This window comes from Lissotriton helveticus, chromosome 2_2, assembly GCF_964261635.1.
Source record: "Lissotriton helveticus chromosome 2_2, aLisHel1.1, whole genome shotgun sequence".
NCBI classification, from domain to species: domain Eukaryota; kingdom Metazoa; phylum Chordata; class Amphibia; order Caudata; family Salamandridae; genus Lissotriton; species Lissotriton helveticus.
Window position 1 is genome coordinate 121,203,100 of NC_136060.1, and position 27,424 is coordinate 121,230,523.

The following is a 27,424-nucleotide window of genomic DNA, read 5'->3' on the forward strand; positions in this document are numbered from 1 at the left end:
GTTGTGTTAGATATTTCTTTTCATGCTCCTGTATGCAAGACAACACAAATCCTAACATTTGCTTCAACAAGTTTCCAACCTGTGATATTTAAATTTGACTACGTTGAAATGGTTGTATAAACTGAATAAATACATGTTCTAGGATGAAGAATAACCTAGATCTCTAATTTGTTTTTGTATGAGTAAAAAATGTGCACTACATTTAACTTTAGAAATAATGATCATGACAGAACTTCCAGTGTAGAGGATACCAAATTATTATTAATTTCTGTGATTATGTGATGTAAATTGTAAATTCATCTCTCCTACAATGCCCATAAATACCAAATTTGAAGATGCATTTTGAAGTCCTTTTTGAAAGGGATATTTTTTTTAATGCTTTCTGTGTATGAGATCTACAGCACAGAGCTATCACGAGTAATGTCAGACATACCTCAAGGTTTAGGTTGCACCATAATGCCATTCCCCTGCAGGGTTGACAATGACCCTACAAATGCTTTCTACTGCTAGAGGCAGAACTGTGTGAACGATAAATACTGTGTGTAAAATTGGCCGAAGGACTACAGTATTATGCCAGTTTGAAACTTGTAAACAAATCTGTAACTGACAGACTGTTTGGGTTATATTCTCATAATAGTAATTTATTTAAGTTCTGTGCGTCGCCGTCTTATTTCACCGAGGGTCGCATAGCATTATCACAGTGCACCATTATGAATGCTCACCATGTTTTTTAAAGTCTAAAAGGTTCTATTTCAGTTAGAAAACACTATGTCAATACACATAGTACCACACACTAACAAGGGTCCAACTTATATTTTGCAGCATGTGGTAGACTGCCAGTTACTGCCTGAGCTACAAATGTTGGTCAGTATACCAGGACCTGGTAAGTATTATTTATGGTGCCTCAATTAACTTTGGTAATTATCATGCAGTACCAGTGCCATTGGGCAATCATGACAAGATTTCTGCCATGCACGGCGTTTCAGTAGAAGAGGTCTAGGAGTGCTGTGACAATTTCTCAGAGCAGCATCCCTCACTACAATAGGTCATCTTATTGGCTACAGTGTCAGCTGTGTGCTGTGTTGCTTTCTTCAAACATTTTCATCTCAATGATCTTCTTACTGGGTGCAGGTTCCACAATGGGCTGGATTATCAGTTGATGATCCCTGGATTGGTTAAAGTTATGGTAGCACTTTCTGCTCAGGACTGCCTACTCAACATACACTTTGGGGGCATTGTACAGTGTTAAAAGCATGTTATCTCACCACAATTTATTATATTTTCCATTGGGATAAGTGCTGATATTTTATTTTGAAGGGCATGAGGAAAATATTGTATTCCCTTCTCCTTCTGTGACGCACACACATAATATAGGTTATGGTATAGCCTGTAATCCTGGTGATTGTGAGATCTGAGCATTTTATTAGTATACTTGCTTGCTACATGTTGACCATTACAATATAACAGTGTGTCTTACTTGTGTAATTTCTGACACAGCCTGCAAATTATATTTAATCATAAATGCTAGAGCTTTTGTGCCATGCAATTTGAAGCAGCTCCTATGTTCCTTCAAAGCAAAGGTGATCCTCCCATACCATGGTCTAGGAGCAAGGAATAATTGCTTATTATATTACAGCAATAACGGCTGATGCAATGTCTGTGGAGAGTATTGGCAACCAACAATTGAATGACACTACTGCTACAGCTAAGGCAGCTATAGCAATTGGACAACATAAAGCACAAAATACATCAGTCAACAGTGACATGGGATAGTCTAAATGTTCAAGGTATGCAGTATATCTGATGGTAATATAAGCCAAACCCATGCGGGAGAAAAGTGTTTTACATGTGGTAGGAGCAGCCATGTTGCCTCACTTAAGTTGTGTCTTGCTATTGCTAAGTAATATACGGTATGGAGCAAAATAGGGAGTTAATTTTGCCAAAGTGTATAGAGAATCTAAAAAGTGTCTTAAAAGCAACAAAAAAAAAGCACAGAGTGAAGAGAATGTAGCTTGGTGTATTGACAAGGAGGAAATAGATATGTGGCACGAAATGGAATTCGTTTTGAAGGAGGCTAGTGGCACTCTCAAAAACTAAAATATTGATGAACCCATAGGTCCACACAATAAACATGCCAGGCTGTGGGCTAAAGAGGTAGCTCCTATGGCTGATTCTCACCAGGGTCATTTATCATGTAGGATGTGTTTTATAATGAGTTTGGAAGTCAAATTGATGTGAATGGATTGAAACCTCCAGATGTGGTGGTTGAAGTATTTGATGGTGGGAGAATGTTTGGGTTATTCCACACTAATTTATTTTTTAAAAGAAGGAATGCTGAAAAGACATTGCATGTTGCACATGAAGGGTTGGATGTTTTAGGTTGGAAAGATCTATGGGCACTGGGAAGAATTTTAGATCTCATGAGATGGATAAAGGACATTAGTTCATCAAGAAATATCCTGAAGTGTTTTCCGAGAAAATTAGATTGCTCTAATTTAGTAAGGCATTACAAATTGTTAAAGTTAATCTAATTAATGCAGTAATACAGTAAGGTAACATTTGTAATGTTAAGCGCATGGGTAAGTATGACGGAGGTTGTGTGCAAGAGAGAAAGATCTATAAACCACCTGGCGATACTAACAAATTAAGATTTTCTAGTAATGGTGAGGAAAACAAGTGTCTGTGTAACTCTTACAGCTCAGTCCAAGCTTGTGTGTGAAGGAGATTTAATGACAGGAAGCGATGCAGATGAGCTGAGGAACTCAAATGATGGCAACATAGCAAAGGATGAAACTGGTTCTGTTGCTTTGCTGGTCAAGCTTAGAGGCAGAGTTAAGATTCCATCCTTTAAACTCAAAACATTTGAGTGAATTTAACCCCTTGGGCGCGGCCGTGATTCTGCGCCTGTGCGGCGTTTTTCGAAGTGGGCGGGTTTATGACGGCCCCCAGCCGTCATCAGCACACGAGCCCCGTGATGCATGACGGCTGGGGGCCGTCATCAGCATCGAAGGGGTTAAGTTATCTCCTTCCTTCTGTTAGCGATTAATATTTTTGTACATTCTTATATTATTGTAAAGTTTCATTTTTATTGTTCTGTTTTTTATTGAAGGGAAATATCTTATATTCTCATTATTGCAATGTACTATTCTGGGACCCACAGTCTTATTTCAATATGAGCCATGCTGAATCACCATCACTTGCCTCACCATGCGCAAAACAATTTAAAGTGCAAAAGGTTCTGTTTCAATTAGAAGGCACAGTGTCAATAAACATAGCACCACACATTTACCAGGGTCCAAGTGCTTTTTTAATATCTCTCCTTGGACACCGAAAGCCATTCTACCATTCCGATTCATGGGCTCAGATACTAAATCTTCCTTTATTCGTTATGGGTAGAGATTAATAGCTTGAGGGACCAGATTGACCTATTGTAGGGAGCCATAATTCCAAGGTCCCAGTGTGACATAGCTGTGAAACACCAATGTGTGCCTTTTACTGAGAGAAAAAGTGACTCAAAGAGCCTACCTCAGTTCATTAATCAATGTTTCCAGAAAGTAACACTTTGTTCAGGTTCCACTACATAGCACCAGTGCTGGACCAGTCAGGATACCCAGACAAACTCCAATAAAGGATGACTTCCTTGTGTTGGGAAGCTACCACTCTTCTAAACTGTGCATTAATGGGATGAATGGGGGGAAATGTGCTGTGAAAAGTTCATTAAATCACATCTTTCACAATTATAAGGAATCTCTCGACTTCCCGAGTGGTAAATCCACTAATTCTGAAGTAATATATAACTCAACCAATGAAATGCCTTTTTGGAGTGCCTCTGAAAAGGTGTTATTAATTTTCAGAGCATTTCTTTGCTGAAAAATTAGTGAGCGTAGGTTAGGGCACTTTTAATATTTGGTAGCATTTTCCATGTGATTGCATTTCATAGTTTAACTAATCATTTCTCTTATCCAATCTTGACCCCCATGAAGACCATCTCTACTAACAATTTTCATAGGTAAATGTGGTTATTGAATGTTATCTCCAGCTGTAACTTCACTGTACAAAGCACTAGCGAAAGGCTTGAAAACCAGAAACACAAGATGCAATACACAGTGGAATAAACACTGCACTCTACGCATCCTGATTCTGAAACAAATGGCCCCCTACACTCACACACCATCCCACTCTACAACAATTTGAAAATAATGCCATAATCTACCTGATGACATTGTTTCTGTTGTCTGCAGCTACCCACACCTTACCTGCACAGACCACTCTACCTTTTTGCACAAGTCTTTATTACCTTCACCATGCATGTGTATCCGCTACCATTTACCCCGTGAATGTTACCAACCTACAATGAGTGTTGAAGCACTACCTGTGAAGTAATTCCAAGCTCTGTGTAAACTTCTCCTATGCCTTCTTTGAGTCTCAATATACATACTCTGCCGCTCGCAGTCGTGGTGCAGGTGAGAGATGTTTGGTGACTTCCCTGATGTTTCCTTGCCCTGGTGGATATTACGAACAACAGACCAGCTGATTGCCTGGGGACATTGGTAAGAGCGGGACTGCGAGTCCCAGCGGTGACTGCGGCGCTCAACCGGCCATACCTGGAGACTCTTCCCGCACCGCCTCCTCCTATTTAGCCCCTCCCACTACCGCGCACGCTGGACGTGCGCGGGAGGGCGCCGGGCGAAGCCCGGGCCAAGGGCGGGCCCGTTGTAGCCCGTTTGAGCCCGGGGGAGACCGGTCCGGGCCACCCCTCTGGGTTGGTGGCTAGTTTCCCAGGATTCATCAAATCTTGTGCTACACCGTCCTAGCCTGGGTGAGAATCGGCTATATGAAAAATTAAGCAATATGTCAACAAGGGAGACGAGGAGGAAAGCCACAGCATCGTCTACCATGGTGGCAGGTACTCTGGATAGCTTTCTTATTAGAGCTAACACTGTGGTAAATAACGAATTGACAGCCCTAGAAAGACAGACTGCGGATGGGATCGAAAGTACTAGGTGATCTTCTGTGGGATTAATTGTTAGATCCCGGAAATACTTGATGCTTCTCATCTATCTCTGTTGGATAGTATTGACCAAACTATTGAGTCTGTCTTACAACAGCTAAGAACTTCCTCAACCTCACTTCAAGACTCCCTCCATATTATACCTGAGGTGGATCCTCTCCCAACTTCTGACCCAGTCCTGACACGAGGAGAGGGGAGTGATCTAAACTTATCTCACTCACGGGGCCTACGTGAAGGTGCTGTTCCAAAAAGAAAAAGAACTAGACAGTCTAAGGGTGTAAAAAGGGCCAAACTGGATCCACAGGGTGGAGAGTGATCATAATCCTCTAACTTTAGATTTTAAAATCCCGAACATTCTTAAGGGCAACTTATCACTGCAACCTGACATACCCAATAGGGCTACCCTGTCAAGCAATAGACGCAGGGTAAAATGGGATAAGTTGGCCAAAAATCCCAATGCGCTAGCTAAATTGTACACCCAGGTAATCCCAGTATTGGAAGATGTTGCTCCTCTTATTGAACAGCATCCTGTGAATGACTGTCATGAAAGGCTGCGAAAACTGCATAATATATTAATAAGCACTCTGTCAGAAATTTTAAATCCCCCCGGTCCATGTGCAGGAGGGTTGGTAAGGAAGCCATCATGGTATAATAAGGCATGCAGACGGACGAAAAGCGAGCTACTTCTGGCACTAAAACAGAATAATGATAGGGACCTTATAAAAAACAGGAGGCAAGTATACCGGAACCTCATTCGCCACGCTAAGATTGAATGGGAGAATGAGAATTGGGTAAAATTAACACTGGCACTTGCGGTCAAAGACGCCCGAAAGTTCTGGCAAATTGTGAGCACTGGCTCAGCTGAACCAGAGCTGGCAGTAGCACCAAATATTGCAGCTGAGATTTGGGAGGAACATTTTGCTAGATTGTATGAGGGGGAGAACTCCATGATTGATGCAGCGAGCATTCTTGTCTCTGTCTCGTCGGAGATTAGTTTTACCTTAGATGAGGTACGGGCGGCTATAGCTAAGCTTCCTGCGGGAAAAGCCCCAGGGCTGGATAAGGTCCCGGGGGACCTCTATAAACAGGAACCGGAGATATGGGCACCCTATCTACTAAAATGTTTTAATGCAGTTCTTGGGGGAATGGCACCTCCAAATACTTGGCTGGGAGCTGAGTTGGTCCCTATCTTCAAGAAGGGGTCGCCTTTGCTCCCAGCCAACTACAGGCAAATCAGCCTAATAGATGTATCTCAGAAACTGTTCGCAAGGCTGATTCTGAATCGCCTCTTGGACTGGGTTGAGGACTCTGAAATTTTAAGTGATTATCAAGCAGGCTTCAGACTAAATATTCTTTGTTGGAAAACGGTCAAAGTGGAGGGCGGTTCGCTTTATACTGTGTTCGTAGACCTTTGTGCGGCCTTTGATCTGGTTCCACGAAGGAAGCTTTGGAGTGTATTAGGGGATTTAGGTATTCCAATCCCCCTTTTGAATATCCTTCTACGTCTCCACTCACAGAATTTCGCAATGGTCAGGTGTGGGAGACAAGGCAATCTGTCATCTAGTTTCTCCGTTGGCAGGGGGGTAAGGCAGGGTTGCGTTTTGGCGCCGACCCTGTTTTGCCTCTACGTCAACGGAGTAATTGCCCACCTGAACATGGTCCCCAACAGAGACGCCCCAAAGCTCGCTGGTTCAGGGATCTCTGCGATTCTGTTCACGGATGATACCCTGTTGCTGGCAAAGACTCCGATGGGCCTACAGCGAGTTTTGGATGGCTTTGTCTCATTTCGTCAAGACCGGGGACTAGAAATAAATACATCCAAAACAAAATTCATGATTTTTAATCCACCGAAAACATCTCGCCCAAACCCTGCTATAGGTGGTGTTCGTTTGGAAAGAGTGCAAACGTTTGAATACTTGGGACTAACTCTCAATGAAAATATGACCTGGGTACAACATCAGATCAAAACCCAGTTAAAGCTCTCGCAAAAAGCAGGGGGGATTCTCAAACTCCTAAAACAATCCACGTTAAAACCAATCTCAGCCCCACTTGAAATCTATAAAATGCAGGCACGGGGTGCGGTGATCTATGGAGGGGAACTGTGGGGTCACAGTTGTTCCCCAGAAATCACCGTTACGGAAAATAGGTTTCTCAGGCAGTTGGTATCTCTGCCCGCTAGCACGCCCCTACTTCCCCTTAGGTTGGATATGGGATTGAGATCCCTCAAGGAGGAACTAGGACTCACGCCTCTAACTTTTTGGAGGCGTCTCTGGGTTACCCCTGAACTTGCCAGTTATAGGCACGAGCTTGTAGATTTGTTAAAGTCCCCAAATGTCTGGAATTTCCCCTGGCTGAAATATATCAGGCAGGAATTTGACAGGCTAGGTTGCACTTTGCTATGGACTAACCCCAAACAAGCGTGTAGGGGTATATCCCGCAAGGAGCTAGTTAGCCTGTATTATGATTATAATTTGTCTGCCAGCATAATGAATGACCAAATGGGGACAATGACGAGTAAATTCTTGATATTAAAAGACCACTACAAATTAGAGCCTGTCCTTGATAATATCAGCCCTAACAGTTTTAGGAAGATGTACCTCCAATGGAGGTATGACTCCCTACCAATAAGAGCTCTCACCAGCGGTTGGCGCGCTAATGCTCCCAGAAACTGCCCAGCGTGCACTGCGGAGGTAGAGAATGAGTTACATATAGTTTTCTTCTGTCCTTCCTACCAGATTCCTAGGAAGAAGTGGGTCATCCCTATCTGCAAAAACCTGGGGATTAGGAAATGTTCTCATTCCTATAGAATATTAAAAACAGACTTATCCCCATTAATTGTTTTTGCTGTTACGAAATTCCTGGCTGCCATGTGGAATATTAGAAGAAAGTACATTGTAAAATGAGATCAAATGTATTCGCTTACAATGCCCAGATGATTCGGGGGTGTTGGGACCAGTGGTTCATCGGGCTGATTGTCCTTTTAACCTTAGATAATGTTTTTACAAGAATGAATTTTATGGTACTTTGTATTTTTAAACTTCTGCAACGTTGTATACTGTAATTTTATTGTGTATTCTTTTATGACATCTTTTTGTCAAAATAAAGACAAAATGAATGAATGAACATACTCTCACTAAAATAAATAAATAAGCAAACCTTTTCTATTTTTAGATTTATTGAATTCAGTTACTCTCTATCACTTTTATTAATGATCTCTTCAATCTTCATGGGTGATGAATAGTGCCTAGCGATAAACAGTGTTAGCAGCCCGGTAGCTTAAAGAAGGGACTACGTTTTACCTCTTATCTTTAGGTTTGAAAGCACAGTCCTAGATGGCAACTACTGCTGATCAGTGTCTGGTTGCCTTTTGAAAATGTGTAAACTCAAACTTTAGCCTCTGTGAAGACAGATTCCATCATTTGATTTGCACATGCTGGTCATCCCTTTGGTTAGCCAGTGAGTCTAGAAACGGGTGTTGCAGAACAACCGACTGCTATCTTCCATTGCTTTGCATTGGTAGGGCTTTAAACTACATGTGAAGGTCCAACATTAAGATCTTTTAGTTTTGTTTACTCCTGGTTTCTCACCAAAACTCAATGCCATGCCACCATCTTCAAATAGCCACTTCACCACTATTTACCTCCAAAGAATTGGAAAATGAACAGCAAAACTGGTCAGGAATAAGCTTACCAGGCTTGTTTACTGCTTCACCATATCTAATCATTGACTATTACCCCTCTCTTCAATTTCTGGCACTAATCGGGGCCATCTATAGTCTGCAGAAACAGGTTAGTCTAGCTGCAGGGTGCATAAATGGTAACTTTTTTTGCTGCTGGTTATTCAACATATTTACTACCAAATCACTAAGAACTAGGGTAATGACTTGAGGTGATACCTTGAATAATACCTTGTAGTAATACCTCAAAGTAACAGCATTACGTTTGTAAATCAACAGCACTGTATTTTCCGACCTAATCTACTTTTTCAATAATTATTGATTGCTTGCGATGTTTTTTAGCACAAACCACAATGTTTTCACCAAATATTGCATCTTATGTAAAGCAATCTGTAGCCTGTTTCTAGGAAAATTCCACTTGTGTACATTTTGCATGACGGCGTCAACACTTATCAAGGAAAGGTTTGGATTGCAACTATTTATCTTCTGTTCTGTATGTGTGTGTGCTGATGTGGAGATCAGACTCTTACGAATAAATGCTTTATTGGTGTATTTAAGATAACTTGCATAAAATAGAGTTGTAGCACTTGAAAACTATTAGTTGAGATTTTTTAGATTGCTTACTACAATGTTCTTCTTGAATTGATTGGTAGAATGTGAACAATTTGCTTTTGTTTTTTAAAAAAAACAATAGCTCGTTAGGGCTGCTGGTCTTTGGACATTTAGATCCAGCAATATTTCATATATGTTGGTGCTACTGGCATAACGGCGTAATCCATTTTTCCCTCATGGTGTTGTTGTTAATGGTACATAGAAGTACGGAAGTTGGGAATATGGAAATGAAAGGGCGAGATTTTGATCGATACCTTATATCTATTGATCCAAACCTCGATCTGGTCGACTGAACCTTTATTGCCTGTCTTGGAAGGAAACAGTACACCTATCTGCAAGTTAGTTCACCCAATAAAGGACTCTACTCTTAAAGATCACGGACAACTTCTAGGTTTCAAAAGTTTATTGTAAAGATATAATGAGCTGCAAATACAAGCATCTCAGAATGAGATTCACGAGATACACAGGTCCAATTACATACATGTGCTCTCGAAAAGCCCTCAGACGAGCAACAGAAATCACTAACACAAGTTCTAAAAATAGCAAAGCTATCAGCATAGACGCATATCTCTCCTTCATTTAGGTTGGAGGAAAACAAACACAGGTTAGGCGTCCCTACCCTGTTCTAGATGGTATCCCTACTTAACCAAATCCCAACCTAACAAAGGTGTCAGCAATGAATGACCCCCAAGGGAAGTCACCCACTCTAAGTCTCTTGGTGAAAACCTAAAGTTCTCCAGTCATGACCCCTCACTGCCTACCCATCCGCTCTCTAAAGGGTCCTCAGGTCTCTGCTCTAACTCCACCCAGGGGTGCTGTCCCTAATACAAAACAGTCAACAACATTTGAGACGCCCCTTGCGAAACGCCTCTCACGTGGTGCAACTTCAGGCTTTTTCCATGATGCTTTGTATTGGGCCTCAGACGTTAGAGTTGACCTTGCTTCTCAGTCTCTTCTCCGGCCCGCTGATACCCCTTAAACATTCCAGAACCCTCCTCCATGTCTGGGCCGTCTACTGAACAGACCTCTATTCATTCACTTATAATTGGATCCCCCCTTTCCTGTTGCAGACAGATATCTGCCGCCAAGAACCCAACTCTCATAGACTTCTAAAAAGGCTTGCAACATTTCTCAGCCCAGACATGTACGTGTAAATCACTGCTAAAACATTTCAGGCCTACAATATTTCACATTATGATTATAGCATTCAAATTCTTCATTTAATTAAAGCATGTTAAACTCTTATTCTATTATTTAGAAAACATTATTCTAAATCACGGCCCATTAATGCAATGACCAAAAACGTTAAACAATCTGTGTCGTGAAAAGAAACACCTTCCCTTTTAGCTCCAGCTCTGGCCCTGAGGCCTACCACGTTCTGCGTTTTACCACAGACCATCTTATATGTTAACAGCTACACGACATAGATTCAAAATAATCACGTCTAATAAAATCATATAATGTCACACATTTCTGTATTAGTTCCACTTCTACTTAAATCTCTATATTAGCTATACATTTAGAATATAATTTCAGATACTATTAGCACTCATGGCATTTCTCATCATGACTTGTGCTTACTATAGGTAAGTGTGATGTACTCATACATTTATATCAGTTTGCGCTCTCTCAGTTCCCCCCTTTGATGACCTCTCGGGGTCATCACTAACATTTAAACTGCAGTTATTGCTGGCATTCTCTGCGCTTCCAGAGCTCTCAGGCTCCTGTACTGATTATCTTGTATGGCAGCCAATCTCTGCAACTGTTCTCTTTGGGCCCTTTCTGACCTTCTTGCTCTGTACCATTTGAATACCCTCACCAATCCCCACAATATTATCCCACAGATCAATATTATGATGATAGGCTTTAGGATATACCAAATAAAGCTTTTGCCTAAGGTGGAAAACCACCCTCCAACTGTACTCATTCCGTGGCCCACCTTTTCCCAGACATTTTCTCTACTCAAGTCTTCGATCTCTTTGTGTATATTAGTTATGTTCTTAATAACTTTCTCAAGGGGTTTTGAAAGGTCTGGAATGTAAGTGCAACATTCCTGAACCTTCAAAGCCTTACAGACTCCGCCCTCTTTTGCTAATAAGACATCTAATGCAAGCCGATTTTGAAGAACCATAGCCCTTATCGATTGCATCTCTCCTTCTACCAGCATTAAGGACTGAGCAGTGCTGGCAGACAACCTGTCGACAACTGTTGCCAGTCGTCTAATTTTAACATCATTAAGGATTATTCCCAAAAGAGGGAACATAGCTCCAAAGACATCTCCAACCATTTCTGCATCGCCTAAATCTCTCCTTCCCCTCGATGATGTCTGGCCCTCAATGATCAATAAGTCTTGTGCATGATATATTTTGGGGAAGACAATTGCCAAGTAACATGATCCATACCAGTTGTCAGGTAGTCTCACGTAAGCATTTCTTCCACATACAAAATACACATTTGGAATTACTTGCATTCCCTTCAGGAAATCCTTAGTGTAGTACTCTAAATTAAAAGCATGTTCACAGTCAACTTCACCCACGTATACATTTTCATAATACGTTTTGGCTCGGTGAAGACATAACTTTCCTTTCTGCGCTTTATCTAAAGCTATTGGACCACTACTACCCTTTCTCTTATGTGACTTCTCTTCCTCGGTCCAATCTAATTTCCCTTGTCCTGATTTTTTCAAAATCTTTTGTCTCCTGTAACGATCATCCACCTGCCCTATGAACTTTTTCTCGACTTCTGACACCTTGCATGTCAGATTATTTCTACGGGCATGTGAAGTATCTAAGGTAATCCAAGGAATGAAGAATTTGGCCAATCTGTCTTCACTCTTCCAGTAATCCCATTTATTCATCTGCTTATAATTCGGGACTTCTGGCAACACAGAATCATAATTGGAGAAATAGTATTCAAAACTATCTCTCTCATAAAATATACTAAGCAATAAGCTACATGTAATGCCATATGTCAGAGGGAGGTGATGATATCGAATTCCTTCATCTACAGACGCAGGCAACTGCATGCAGACGTAGCAATCCTTAACCTCCATGGCATCCACGTATTCATACAAAAGTTTAGCATAAGCATTTGACCTAAAGTCTCCTTGGGACTCGTCTACATGTAACCTGCGGGCTTCTGCAGCCAATAACGCTTTCTCTTGAGTGTTTTCCCTTTTCTCACCTGCAACAGTGGGTGTAAGTGTTACTACAGAATTCGCATCAGTTACCTTTACCTCTTCCTCATGTCCCTTTACATAAGAAATTGTTACCACTAAAGCTATTAATATTATCACTCCTACTATTAGTGTACCTATTATACATTTAGCTCTGCGGTTCGGGGTGCCGGCCTCCATTTCGTCAGACAATCTAGCTTTCCCTTTCTCTTTGCAAAAAGTTCTTTTCCTCTCGTTCCTTTACAGTCTCTTTCAATCCCTTTTTGTCTTTAGAATCCACACAGCTGGAGGCTGACAGCCTTTTTCGCAAAAAAGTCCTTTCACAGTTCAAAAAGACAACCCTAGCCCTTCTCCATCCACTCAAGGGGTTCCCTAAAATTCTCTGCTTCCTGGGCGCTAGGTAATCTTCTTTTCTTCTGCTTGCTTTATTTACAAAGTCCTTTAACAATCGACTATTAGATTTGTGGTTGCAGCTTCAATAGCATAGTTCAATATTTCCATGCGAAGAGTATGCTCTTCATGTGCTGTTATCGTGGTACCAAAGTCGGGGAATTTCAATTCTGTAAGAAACATGTGTTTTAACTTGCTGAGGCGGGGAGGTCTGGGGAGCACGAATGTTAGTGACCCTTCTTGTTCGACACCGGGTACCAACAGTTGTATTTCCACGGTGATAATGGGCTCAGAACTGGACACCACCACCGCTCGGATCCTCCCTGTCTCCGGTTTCACAGACATTTGTCGCCAGATATGTCCACTCAGGTGTGGAGTATCTTCTGTTAGGCACACGCACTCTTCTTGACCTTCTTCGGTCTGGTGCTTCAGCGCCCTGAGCACCTTCTTCTGGGTCTGAGTCTTCTGATATCGGAGGAAGGGTTGCTTCTGGAGTTGACCTCAGGCTAGAACTTCTTCTTTGCGGCCAATTTGCTTCTCCACGTGCCCTTCTACTCCTTCTCCTTCTGGTCTGTTCTCGCTCTCTTTCAGACCTGTCAGGGTCAGACTCGTACTCCCAGCTGTCTTCTCCTTCTGTAGCGTCTTCTGTTTCGCTGTTGTACTGACCGTCCTCAGCTTGGTCAGACTCGTTCCCTGCTTCCACTGGCACCTCTACAGCTTGGCTAGCCCCCTCTATGGCTTCTTGGTCCTCAGCTGGACGTCCATCCGAGAGAGGAGCTGTTTCCAGAGGTGCTGGAACCCTTTTCGTATGCGACGCGTGTATCCAGTTGGGCAGGCCTCCCACCTTTACAGCTGTACTTGTGATCAGGATAACCTGGTAGGGCCCACGCCAACGAATATCCAAGCAGCTTCTTCTCACATGTTTCTTCACCAGGACCCAGTCCCCCGGATACAGGTCATGGCAAGGGCCCTGGCACGCTGGAACCTCTGCAGCCTGCACCTGAAGGGACACAGAACGCATGGCGTCAGACAGCCCCTTACAATAGTCCAGGATCATATCATCTGTGATATTTAACAGTGCAGTAGCTGGAATAGATGGCAGTCTCATTGCTCTCCCCATTAACACCTCATGTGGTGACAACCCTGTTCTTCTGTCTGGGGTACTACGAAGGCTCATGAGTACCAATGGCAGGGCGTCAGGCCAATTCAGGGTCGTTGAGGAGCAAACTTTCGCTATTCTGGACTTGATCGTGCCATTAATTTGTTCCACAATTCCTGAGGCTTCTGGTCGGTAACTGCAATGGAGCTTTTGGTCGATATTCAGTGCAACACAAATCATCTTCACAAGCTCGCTGTTAAAATGTGTTCCCCTATCTGATTCCAAAAAGGCCGGCACCCCGAACCGAGGGATAAGTTCTCTAAGCAGTAACTTAGCCACTGTGAGGGTGTCGCACCTACGTGTAGGGTATGCCTCAACCCATCTGGAGAACACACAAACAACCACCAGGACATAGCGGAGGCGGTTGCATCTTGGCATTTCAATGAAATCTATCTGCATTCTGTTGAATGGACCTCCAGACCTTCCTATGTGACTTAGTGCAACTGGTGTTCTTTTCCCTACATTCAGCTGCTGGCAGGTCACACAACGCTGGCACACTGCTTCTGCTGCTATTCTAAACTTAGGATTGTACCAAGTCTGTCTAAACACTCTCAGCATAGCATCTCTCCCTAAGTGTACGGGACCATGTATGAGTCTAGCCATTGGACTCACCATCTCATTGGGCAACACTGCTCTGCCGTCTGCTGAGACCCAAAAATGAGTCTCACCCATTACACATCCTGCCTTTTCCCATGTTTCTTTCTCAGAATCAGGAGCATTTTCTTGCATGGTTGACAATTCATCCCAAGTATCAACAGTTTCCAGTATCATGGCTAATTCAGTTCTTACATTTATTCCACCCACATCCACCTCTGTGAAAGAGTAACCTTGTTCTGCGCAATACCGCGCAACTTCATCAGCATATCTATTGCCTTTCGAAACAAAGTCCTCATTTTTGGTATGTGCGATGCACTTTACAACTGCGATACTTGCTGGACATTGCAATGCTTCTAACAACAAGCGCACAAACTCTCCATTGCGAATGGGAGAGCCTGAAGAAGTCATGAACCCTCTTTGAGACCATAACTGCCCGTAATCATGAACTACCCCAAACCCGTATTGGCTGTCGGTGTAGATGGTGACTCGAATTTGATTGCCTGCTAAGCAAGCACGTGTTAGGGCAATAATCTCGGCTACCTGAGCGGAGTGTACTCCTTCCAGGCACCCAGCTTCCACAACTCCTTCAATTGTACAAACAGCATAAGCTGCTCTCAACTGCCCAACTTCGTCTCTTACACATGAGCCATCGACAAAGAAAACTTCATCTGGGTCCGTCAGTGGCTCATCCACGATGTCGGGTCTGGGTTTGGTGCATAGTTCAGTCACATCGAGACAGTCATGGTCTGTATATTCATCATCATCATCAATATCATTTGGAAGTGGCATTAAGGTAGCAGGGTTCAAAACAGAGCATCTCTTGAGGGTCACGTTCTCTGCAGCAAGAATAACTTGCTCATAGCGCGTGAGCCTGCTATTGGTCAGATGCTGTGTTTTGGTCCTGGTCATCAACAGTTCAACAGAATGTGGCACGCACACCTCTAACGGGTGCCCCATAACGATATTTTCACATCTCTCAATGCTGACACCCGTTGCAGCAACGGATTTGAGACATCCGGGCAACGCTGCGGCTACTGGGTCTAAAGTAGCTGAAAAATAAGCAACTGGTCTACGGGCATTCCCATGGATTTGGACCAACACAGACAACGCACAACCTTCTCTCTCACAACAGTAAAGAAAGAATTGTTTATTGTAATCAGGCATTCCCAATGCCGGAGCACGACACAGGTCCTCTCGCAACTGTAGGAACGCCATCAAACAGTCTTTGTCCCATGGTACCGGATCACTCACCTCTTTGTGCGTCAGTTTTTGCAAGGGCTTTGCTTTCAGTGAAAAGTTCACGATCCACTGTCGGCAATAACCCACCATCCCTAGGAACATCCTGACCTCTCTCTGTGTCTGAGGCGCGTTCATTTTCATGATCGCCTCTATCCTGTCTGGTGACACCTTTCGTTTGCCTTTCTCAATTCTGTGTCCTAAGTACTGTACTTCTGTCAGGCAGTACTGCAATTTTCCCGGGGACACCTTGTGCCCATTGGCAGCTAGGTGATTTAACAAAGCAATGGAATCTTCCCTGCAAGCTTCTTCTGTTTCTGACGCCACAAGGAGGTCGTCTATGTACTGGACCAGAACTGACTTCTGGGGCAGCACTAGACTTTCAAGATTTTTCTTCAGAAGCTGGTTAAAGATCGATGGACTCTCTGTATACCCCTGAGGGATACGACACCATGTTAGGACGCGATTTTCCAGCTTAAATGCGAAAAGAAAATGGCTATCTTCGTCCAAAGGGATCGAAAAGAAAGCCTGACAAAGATCTATCACAGTGAACCACTCTGCTTGGAATGGAATCTGAAACAGTATCACTGATGGATTCGGTACCACTGGACAACATGAAACGACTATGTTATTAATCTTTCGAAGGTCCTGCACTATCCGAAATTTCCCATTTGGTTTCTGCAGACCCATAATCGGGGAGTTACATGGACTACCCACGATTTCTTTCAGTATTCCCTGTTTAATCATGGACTCGATCACGGGTTTTATGCCTGCAATCGTTTCTGGAGTCAATTTATACTGGGGTGTTCTTGGGAACTCAGCATGCGGTTTCACTACAATTTTCACTGGGTCCACCCCTTTGACTAATCCAATCTCTTCCCCAGTGAAATCCCATACCTCTGATGCCACTGTCTCTCTCAAATCCCAGGGAAGCTCGTCTACTGTCAAAGTAGGGTACAGCTCCACACATATTCTTGAGTTTGCAACTTTGAAATCTGCATCATCATCATTAGTCAATACCTCCACTCCCTGGGGTGTACAATATATAGTACAATTCAATTTGCACAACAGGTCTCTTCCTAGCAGACACACAGGGCTTGAATCGCAAACCACAAATTGGTGCTCATCGCTGTACTTCCCTATTTTCACCTGTACCGGTTCTGTCAATTGGCTGGTTATTCTCCTGTTTGCGACCCCTACCACCTGTATGGTCTCTCCAGACATGGGCAGGTCTGGAACTGCAGCTGATCTGATCGTGGATCTAGTGGCTCCTGTGTCCACCAGAAATGTCGTAGGGCACCCTGCTACTTCTGCTTCCACATAGGGTCCCCTCTGATCTACCTCTAAGGCTGCCCCAAGGGTGCAGTCTTCTCTTTCCACTCTCTGTCCGGTTAATGGGTCCACATAATAGCATTCTTCACCTTCCACAAACAGGGGCATTTGTCTATAGGTCTTACCCATACTCCCTACTCGAGGAGGTTGCGGGAACTGGGCTCGGGGAGGAGCCCCCCCCCCTTTGAGCACCTTTCCTTGGTATGGCGTCGCCCCTCTCATAGGTGCGCTCTGGACCTCTTCCTCCTCTATCTCTTGCTCTCCGATCTCTACATTGTAAGGGCACTCGCGTTTCCAATGCCCCAACTCGTTGCACTGGTGGCACCTAGTCGTTTTCTTCAAGGTAGCTATGTCTACTCTGGGTCTGAAGGTAGTACTCTCCTCATTACCCTTGTTCTGACTGTACTGCTTCTTACCTCCTGTACCTGTCCCTTGCTGCTGTTGTTGCGGTCCCCCCTTTCCTGCTGCCTGCAATTGTACCACCATCAGCTTCTCTTTTAGTTTCTTAGCCTTGGAGTCTACCTCATCACAGCAGTACCTGGCATATCTCAGTATTTCATCTAGGGGTCTACTTTGCCAACAAATCGAGTGTTGCTGAATCATTAAACTAATATCCGGTCTCAGTCCCAGGACGAACTTGGACACAAATTGCCCTATGTCCTTTGGATCCATTACATCCAAGCCGCTATACTGTTTAAACGCCTTCAGCAATCTCTCGTAATATTCATGGACTGTCTCTTTGGGTTCCTGTCTCGTTCTGTCTATTCTGACCCAATCTATGTCTTGCATTGGCACTTTTTCTTTCAGCCAAGTCATCACTCTCTCGAATTTTGCCATCACGATCTCGGACGGCCCATTAGTCCTAGCATCTCTCTCTGGCTCCGTTGTGGGCCACTCAGCGCTAACCTTGCATGCTGTCCACAGATCTCCTGGTACTACAATGTCAAACAGCGTGTTCAGATCTATCCATAGGACTTTTGAGATCTTTACAAACCTCTCGACCTGCTTGTACCACTCCACGGGGCTCTCTCGTAACTTGGGGAAAGATGTGGTAAAAGCAGCTAAATCTCCCCTACTCCAAGGGACATGTACATAGCTCCCATTGGCAACTTCACGCAAAGGGTAAGCTTCTATTCCCTGCTGTCCTGGTGTTATACCAATCATGCTTCTTCTGCCGGTCCCTTTCTTGGACCACCTCTCTTCCCATTTATCTAGTGCCCTCCATGTCCTTATTCCAGTAATCAGTTCCCTTATGTGTGTTTTCAGCCCAATCGTTCTCCTCTCATCTAGATCTCGATCTGAGTAATGTAGCCTGTGGTTACCCTGTAATGCTTTGGTTCTTGACAAGTCCACCATATATTTGCCTGCTAGTTCGACTAACTTCTCATGGACTGCTCTCGCCTTTCGTGTGATGTCCTTTGCCATATACAGTATTTCATCCTGTTCATACATTTCCATTCTTTCTAAAGGCAGGGTACCATCTACCATGTCATCCAGATCTGACCTTAAGCTGGAGACATCAAGTCTCTTGGCTTTTATCTCAGCTCGCAATATGTCTTTTGAAGGGGGCTCACTGGTCTCCCTCCCATCCCAACTTCGAGCTCTGCGTTTGGGCTCAGGAGAATTAATGGGTGGCCTCCCTTGCTCCCATCTCTCCAGGTCCCATGCTCGGCCATCCAATCTTGGAAGGTGATGGAACACGGGCCTTTTATCCCTACTCTCTCTCTGCCCACTCTCGTCTTCTTCTCTCCTCTCACCGCACATCTCTCTGTTATTTTCCCTCTGGTCGCTACACTCCCTTTGCCTCGTATCGCTCAGTATCCGATACGATCCTTCCTGGTTCCCCATATTCCCTGGGCTGCGCTCATTTCTGTCATCACAGGGACTATGGTGCGACCTCTCACAACTCCCATTCTGTTCTCTGGTGCCAGGCACACAGTGTGGACACTTAAAGCTGTTCCTGTACTCTTGCGCTCTCCTCTCCTCTTCACTGAGTATTGGGCACGCCACCCCTTCACTCCCGGGGCCCCCGTTTTCCAGGTCTGTTCTACCTCCATTCCGGGCCCAATGGGTGACTCCCCTACTCCCTCTACAGTCCCACTCCGGGCTACTCTCCCCAGCCCCGCAGTGAGTTCGTGCTCTGCTGTCCTGACTTTCCCTTTCTGCTTCTGCAGCATTGATGCACTTTTGAGCCTTCACTGCCTCATCCCACTGCTTCATGTACTCATTTAGCTCTTGAAAGGATTTTCGTCCAGATCCCCTCAGATCCATTGGCCATCTAGGGCCCCCAGGATCTCCTCCTGGGTCCCCTGCTGTGTGCATCGGGGTACTCCACTCTCTGGGTATTGGCATCTGACTTGGGGAATTAGTGGTATCGTTCCTCCTTGCCTGCTCTGCTCTTTCTCTGTCTTTCCGTTTCCGTTCTTCCCCTTTTGCTCTCTCTTGGTCATATATCGATATTATAGGACCTATGGTAACAGGTACCTGTAGTGCATCTGGCAATGGGTAGGATGTGGCGCTTTCCGTTTCCGGCGCTCTTTGTACCACAAACCTACCGACCACCTGTTGCACCTGACTAGGCTGGAGCAACTCTTTCTTTGGCTCAGGATCCCACTGTGAACTGGGAAGCGGTCTATGCTCTCCTGCATTGCCCCCCTTTTCTCCTTCAGTATTCTCGACCTCTCCCCCTGCTCTATTATACGGGGGTGGCCTGTCTGTCAGTAATCTGTTTATCAGGCTGTCCTCTGTTTCGCTCTCATCATCTTCTTCTAGGGGGCTTTTATTTACTGGCGCCTCTAACACTGGGTACAGTTTATTTATTTCCAAATTATGCACTCTCCATCTTTTAGCATCCGCATCCCACCTGGCATCCTGTACTGCCCTTACCGAGCGTTTCACCCTTTCTTGTCGTCTGTTCATATTCCTTTCATGCGCTGCCCTAAGCCATGCCTCAAGGGCTTCAAACTGGGTTGGTCTAGGCAAGGGTCTCTTTGAGGTCATGACTGATTTCAATCGATGTAACACCTCTAATCTGAACGTCCCGTACTTCGGGAACGTCAGTTCCTCGTTTCCTTCAGTAATCTTACTCCACTCTGATATCCAAAGGATCGTATGCAACCCAACATTTACTGCCATATAACGAGCTGGCGTACCCTCCGGCGGGGCTTCTTCCCCTTCATACGATCCTCGCCTCTCTTTCTTAAACAGCGCTTTCAACCATTTAAAACACTTCATAATTATGCGCACAAAATCCAGCCTCGCTACTCTGTTTACTTCCTGATGACAATCCACCAATCCTGTCGCGGCTTTGCTAGCTTGGCCTATCACAGCGCGGTCTTTCTCCTGTTGGCCAATCACGTCGCGACCCTGTATGACGTGTTCGCTAGCTGGCCTATCACAGCGCGGTCTTTCTCCGGTCAGCCAATCACTGCGCGACACCACCTGACGTCTCTTTTCTCCGCTTCGCAGCAGCACCCCTCCTTTCTCAACTCGTCTCCCGGTTATGCATGCGTCCCATTCATACACTGAAAAATGACTACTTCCGACCAAGCGGTCACTTCTCTCGACTGTACGTCCACAGTCTATCTGTAATTGTCAACACAACTGACGAGATGTCTATCGTCTTTCTGATAGGTTACTTACACACACAGTAACTTCCGACCAGCGTCCGTTACTCACGCACTCACTCTTACGTTCCCCCTATCTCGGTCTCTCGGGTGATCAATGGTACCTCATGACCCCCTTCACTCTAGTTGACAATTACTCTGGGTGTCCGATACACCCGAACCACTTAAGCTCTCCTTGAACTTAAGATTTCCACCGGTTGCGCGCGCTCACAACCTGTTCCACAGTCACTCTACAGACATTCAACTCCGCCAGACATTACAACATAGATACAATACAAAACACCGCAATCTAACACGCATAACCCTTTATACTCACTCTCTCTGATACTGCTGCTTTTTCTGTCTCACGTCATCCGGATCTTCATCTGCGGGCTGTTCTTCCGATCATCGATTTCTAGGGGCCTTGGGGTAAGCTAACCTGGCCTAGGTCACCGTCCTCAAGAAGGCAACCATCCTCTATAGCTACCAACTGAAAGGGCGAGATTTTGATCGATACCTTATATCTATTGATCCAAACCTCGATCTGGTCGACTGAACCTTTATTGCCTGTCTTGGAAGGAAACAGTACACCTATCTGCAAGTTAGTTCACCCAATAAAGGACTCTACTCTTAAAGATCACGGACAACTTCTAGGTTTCAAAAGTTTATTGTAAAGATATAATGAGCTGCAAATACAAGCATCTCAGAATGAGATTCACGAGATACACAGGTCCAATTACATACATGTGCTCTCGAAAAGCCCTCAGACGAGCAACAGAAATCACTAACACAAGTTCTAAAAATAGCAAAGCTATCAGCATAGACGCATATCTCTCCTTCATTTAGGTTGGAGGAAAACAAACACAGGTTAGGCGTCCCTACCCTGTTCTAGATGGTATCCCTACTTAACCAAATCCCAACCTAACAAAGGTGTCAGCAATGAATGACCCCCAAGGGAAGTCACCCACTCTAAGTCTCTTGGTGAAAACCTAAAGTTCTCCAGTCATGACCCCTCACTGCCTACCCATCCGCTCTCTAAAGGGTCCTCAGGTCTCTGCTCTAACTCCACCCAGGGGTGCTGTCCCTAATACAAAACAGTCAACAACATTTGAGACGCCCCTTGCGAAACGCCTCTCACGTGGTGCAACTTCAGGCTTTTTCCATGATGCTTTGTATTGGGCCTCAGACGTTAGAGTTGACCTTGCTTCTCAGTCTCTTCTCCGGCCCGCTGATACCCCTTAAACATTCCAGAACCCTCCTCCATGTCTGGGCCGTCTACTGAACAGACCTCTATTCATTCACTTATAATTGGATCCCCCCTTTCCTGTTGCAGACAGATATCTGCCGCCAAGAACCCAACTCTCATAGACTTCTAAAAAGGCTTGCAACATTTCTCAGCCCAGACATGTACGTGTAAATCACTGCTAAAACATTTCAGGCCTACAATATTTCACATTATGATTATAGCATTCAAATTCTTCATTTAATTAAAGCATGTTAAACTCTTATTCTATTATTTAGAAAACATTATTCTAAATCACGGCCCATTAATGCAATGACCAAAAACGTTAAACAATCTGTGTCGTGAAAAGAAACACCTTCCCTTTTAGCTCCAGCTCTGGCCCTGAGGCCTACCACGTTCTGCGTTTTACCACAGACCATCTTATATGTTAACAGCTACACGACATAGATTCAAAATAATCACGTCTAATAAAATCATATAATGTCACACATTTCTGTATTAGTTCCACTTCTACTTAAATCTCTATATTAGCTATACATTTAGAATATAATTTCAGATACTATTAGCACTCATGGCATTTCTCATCATGACTTGTGCTTACTATAGGTAAGTGTGATGTACTCATACATTTATATCAGTTTGCGCTCTCTCAGAAACTTGAGGCATACGTTTTGTCCAATCATTGAAATAGTGCATTATGCCACTTTGCTTTTGGTGCTCCTATGCAAAATGATATTGTTGAATGAGCGTGATATTGCATTACTATGAATGGCTTACTCATCTAAATGAACTAGCCATCTTGAAATGGTGCATGTACCAACTAACTGAATCAGCAGCTATTACCTTACCAGGGAAGTAGAACACGCTTGAAGACAGTGTCAGACAACCTTGCTTTTCACTTTTGTTATAAACAACAGTCATTGTTAATTCGTATAATGACAGTTTTAATATTTCCTGCTCTAAACATGTATTCTCTGTATGCAGAACTATAGCATTATTAAGAATCTTGTACAATTGTTGGAAGATGTTGAGTTACAAATTACAATGATAAACATCTTTTGTTCTACAATTTCATTGAGCAGGGCCAGATCGGAATTTATATATTGATTTGTTCACACATTTTATAAAGTGCTACAAGTTTCTTTACAATTATTTCAGAGTGTTTTACACATTGACGAAAAACACTGCAAGATATTGGGAGGGGGTGGTTAGAATCCAGTCAGACAGATGAGCAACCCTGCTTTGATTGCCACCCCCGGTCTGTGTTGAATTCGGTTAAAGGAAAGTGTGAATACTTCCCATTGTGCTCCCCTAGATTTTATTGTATGCATTGCAAATAATAGGGCGGAAACATACTTTGTTTGTAGTAGGAAAGTGTAGTGACAATGGATTTATTGTGGGATCTCTCATTAGAGGGCAAGGACAAGTTCTTATAAAACCAAGGGGCATATAATCAAGAAACAGCGTTAACATTATCGCCGATTTAGCGGCAGAAAACTGCCGCTAAAGTGGCGATAATGGGCTTGATAATACGCCCTTGTGAATTCCCATAGAAACCCATGTTCTGGTGTGAACATGGGCTTCTATGGGCATTCTCTACGGGGTATTAGCAAGCCCATTATCGCCGCTTTAGCAGCAGTGTTCTGCCGCTAAACCGGTGATAATGTTGACGCCGTACTTGATAATATGCCCCCAAATACGTCTAATTCACAGCTGCACTTGCACTGTCAGTGTATGTAGTGTGAATTTGCTGGGTTGTTCTTTTCCTAACAGAAAATAACAAACATTTGCAATGTAATAAATCTCGCGTTTGCAGGAGTTTAATCTATTGGTATTGTAAATGACATTGCGTTTTATTTATGTGGTTTGATAATTAACACATAAATAAAAGACATTGTCATTTACCATGCCAATAGCTCAAACTCTTGTAAATGCGAGACCTCTTTCATTACAAAGAAGCGGCCGCCATTGTCACTGGCTTCTTGGAAAGAGAAAGTGCATGGTGCGCTGAATGTTCAGGAAAGCATGCCGTGCCTGTAGTACGAGACACTCATTAAAGAAAATACTGCTTACAGACTAAATAAGACATACCATGTAACACCAGAAGTAAAAGGGCCAATCCTCATTTGGAGGCTACAAATGAAGGCAAGGCAGTACTATGGAGGGACTAACAATCCTATTAACGAATCAGAAGCCAGCATTTACAAATGACAACGACACAAGCCAATGACAAATATGGCCAGAGAGTGGGTGGGGTTTCAAGTGCAAACTTGAATAGAGCATGCATCGCAGAGCAGCGCATGCGCTGCCCAGGCTCGACCTAAAAACAAGAGAGTGCAAAGAAAGCGCTGCTGTCATGAAGACCGTTGGAAAAATAATCTTGGTAAGTAGAAAACACAATACTGTAAATTAGAAAAGTAACAACCGTCAAAACACAGAGGCTTTAAAACAAAGCAGATAGCAAGAGCGTTTTGCCCGAAGGAAGGTAGATGAAGACATGTGGGGCTACCGGGAGCTCCCTGTATAAAAACAAGCTTGTGTGCTCCCAATACACTATGATGTGGGGACCAAAAAAATAGAAGGCAAGGAGGGACAGTTTTGAATTTGTCTGTTTAGCAAATCAACTGAATTTAGCATTCCTTAGACACGTCTCGGTCGATTTTCATAAATGGCATATAATCTGCAATCAAGGATCTTCAGTTATGCATGGAGGCAAAACCTTGATGGCTATCCTAGAGATGTTGAATCAATTGCTTTTCACTAAAATGTTTGACCAGTTGACAAGACGGCTAAGTGTGCCAAAGGCATGCCAGAGATATCTGTTTTAATCTGCATCAGTTTGAATCTCGGCACGGCCAACTCAGGCTCCGATCTTCCAAGGTCTGGTGAATTGGGTGAAAGCAACACGTTATGCCGATTTCTTCAATGAAATTATATTGCAGAATTCAATGTTAAAATAAAGGCATACAGACATTTATTTTGGACCGTTTTCTCAATAAACTTGACTGATTCCATTGGAACAGAAGAACTAATTATTATCTCGGTGGCAAATTTAACTTCAAATGTCTGTGCTTCTGAGTTTAGGATCTGTGCTTTGAATGCCTCCTAGAACTCACAAAATATAGATGGCAAAATAATGAAATACCATTTTGTAAAATGCCTCTGCCTCACCATGCCTCACAATGCATCATTGAGTTAATAGCTTGTAAGAACAGCAGTGCTGGAATAAAGTCAGTACTGGGTGGATTGGAGCTCTGATAGGTATCCGTGAGCCAGAACTCAGTTTAGGACAGTCCCGTTGAGTCATCCTGATGGCATCCAGGTGCGAGTGCTGAGACCCACACCCTGGCTGCAAATGCATCACATCATAGTCAATTAGTGTATTATTTTGTATGAATTGTGTCCTGGTGGATAACAGTTTCAAGTGAAACTGAACACAGCTGTATACACACCTTGCCACCCAACTCATTATACCAACAAGAGGAGCATAGAGACTCTGCTTTACATGCTGAGAAGAGATACATTGCAACCTGAAAGAGTGTGTGATTTTTTCAAGTTCTGAATCTGTGTAAGATATGCAATGTATTGCCAGGATCTTGTATTAAAATATTTAACCTATCAAATTACATAGAAAATATATCCACGACTAATAGGTCACACGCAATGCTCTGCAAGAGACACGTAATTCCTCCAAGCTATTTTATAATGAGTCAAGCCTGTAACCAGAAACTGAACTCAAATCTCTGCAGCAATTACATTAACTGCCTAAGCTGTTATACCTAAACTATAAGCAAAACCCTGATGGATAAAAGTAGATCTCTGCATCAGGTACTTCAAGACCTTAAATGTTTTTAAGTATATTCTGTTTGCGACTAATTTAGACAGAACGACTTCATAAACCTTTTCTTGTTCTCAATTTCTTTGGGGGACAGAGTTTGTCAAAATAATGCAAGTGCACTGGCAGGCGGTTGGGGGATCACTGACAGAATACCGACAGTCACAATATCGACTTGTCAAAATATCGAGGTAAAAATATCGAATGCCAGAATATCGACTTCCTATCTACAAACAGGTAAGTACAAAAATATTGACTCCAAAATATCGATAGGAAAAAATATAGACAGTCAAAATATCGAATTTTTTAAATATCTTAAAATTAATTTAAAACTAATATAATAATACATATAATTAATTTAAACATTCTTAAAATACTTAAATAAACTTAAAATTAATAAATAATTAATGTAACTTTAAAAAATATATATATTTAATTTTAAAACATATATATATATATATATATATACATATTATAAACAAAACATATACAATATTTTTCCCGTAGGATAGCGAGAGAGTTAAATTTACTATTCCCACTCCAGAGAGTGCAACAGTAGGGAAAGCGTTGGATAGCGTAGGGGTAAAAAGTACTATTTCCACTCCAGAGAGCGCAACAGTAGGGAAAGCGTTGGATAGCGTAGGGGTAAAAATTACTATTCCAGCGCAACAGTAGGGAAAGCATTGGATAGCACAAGGGTAAACATTGGATAGTGGGAGGGTAAAAATTACTATTACCACTCCAGAGAGTGCAACAGTAGGGCAAGCGTTGGATAGTGGGAGGGTAAATATTACTATTACCACTCCAGAGAGAGCAACAGTAGAGAAAGCGTTGGATAGCTTAGGGGTAACATTTACTATTCCCACTCCAGAGAGCGCAACAGTAGGGAAAGCATTGGATAGCGTAGGGGTAAAAATAACTATTCCCACTCCAGAGAGTGCAACAGTAGAGAAAGAGTTGGATAGCGTAGGGGTAAAAATTACTATTCCCACTCCAGTGAGTGCCACAGTAGGGAAAGCGTTGGATAGCATAGGGATAAAAATTACTATTCCTACTCCAGAGAGTGCAACAGTAGGGAAAGCGTTGGATAGCGTAGGGATAAAAATTACTATTCCCACTCCAGTGAGTGCAACAGTAGGGAAAGTTTTGGATAGCGTAGGGGTAAAAATTACTGTTCCAACTCCAGAGAGCGCAACAGTAGGGAAAGCGTTGGAAAGCGTAGGGATAAAAATTACTATTCCAACTCCAGAGAGTGCAACAGTAGGGAAAGCGTTGGATAGCGTAGGGGTAAAAATTACTATTCCCACTCCAGTGAGTGCAACAGTAGGGAAAGCGTTGGATAGCGTAGGGGTAAAAATTACTATTCCTATTCCAGAGAGTGCAACAGTAGGGAAGCGTTGGATAGCGTAGGGTTAAAAAAAACTATTCCCACTCCAGTGAGTGCAATAGTAGGGAAAGTAAATACTTCATATATAAATATAAATAACATAAATATTAATACCAATTACAAATTAATTAAAATATTTTACAATTTTATAAAATAGATTAATTAC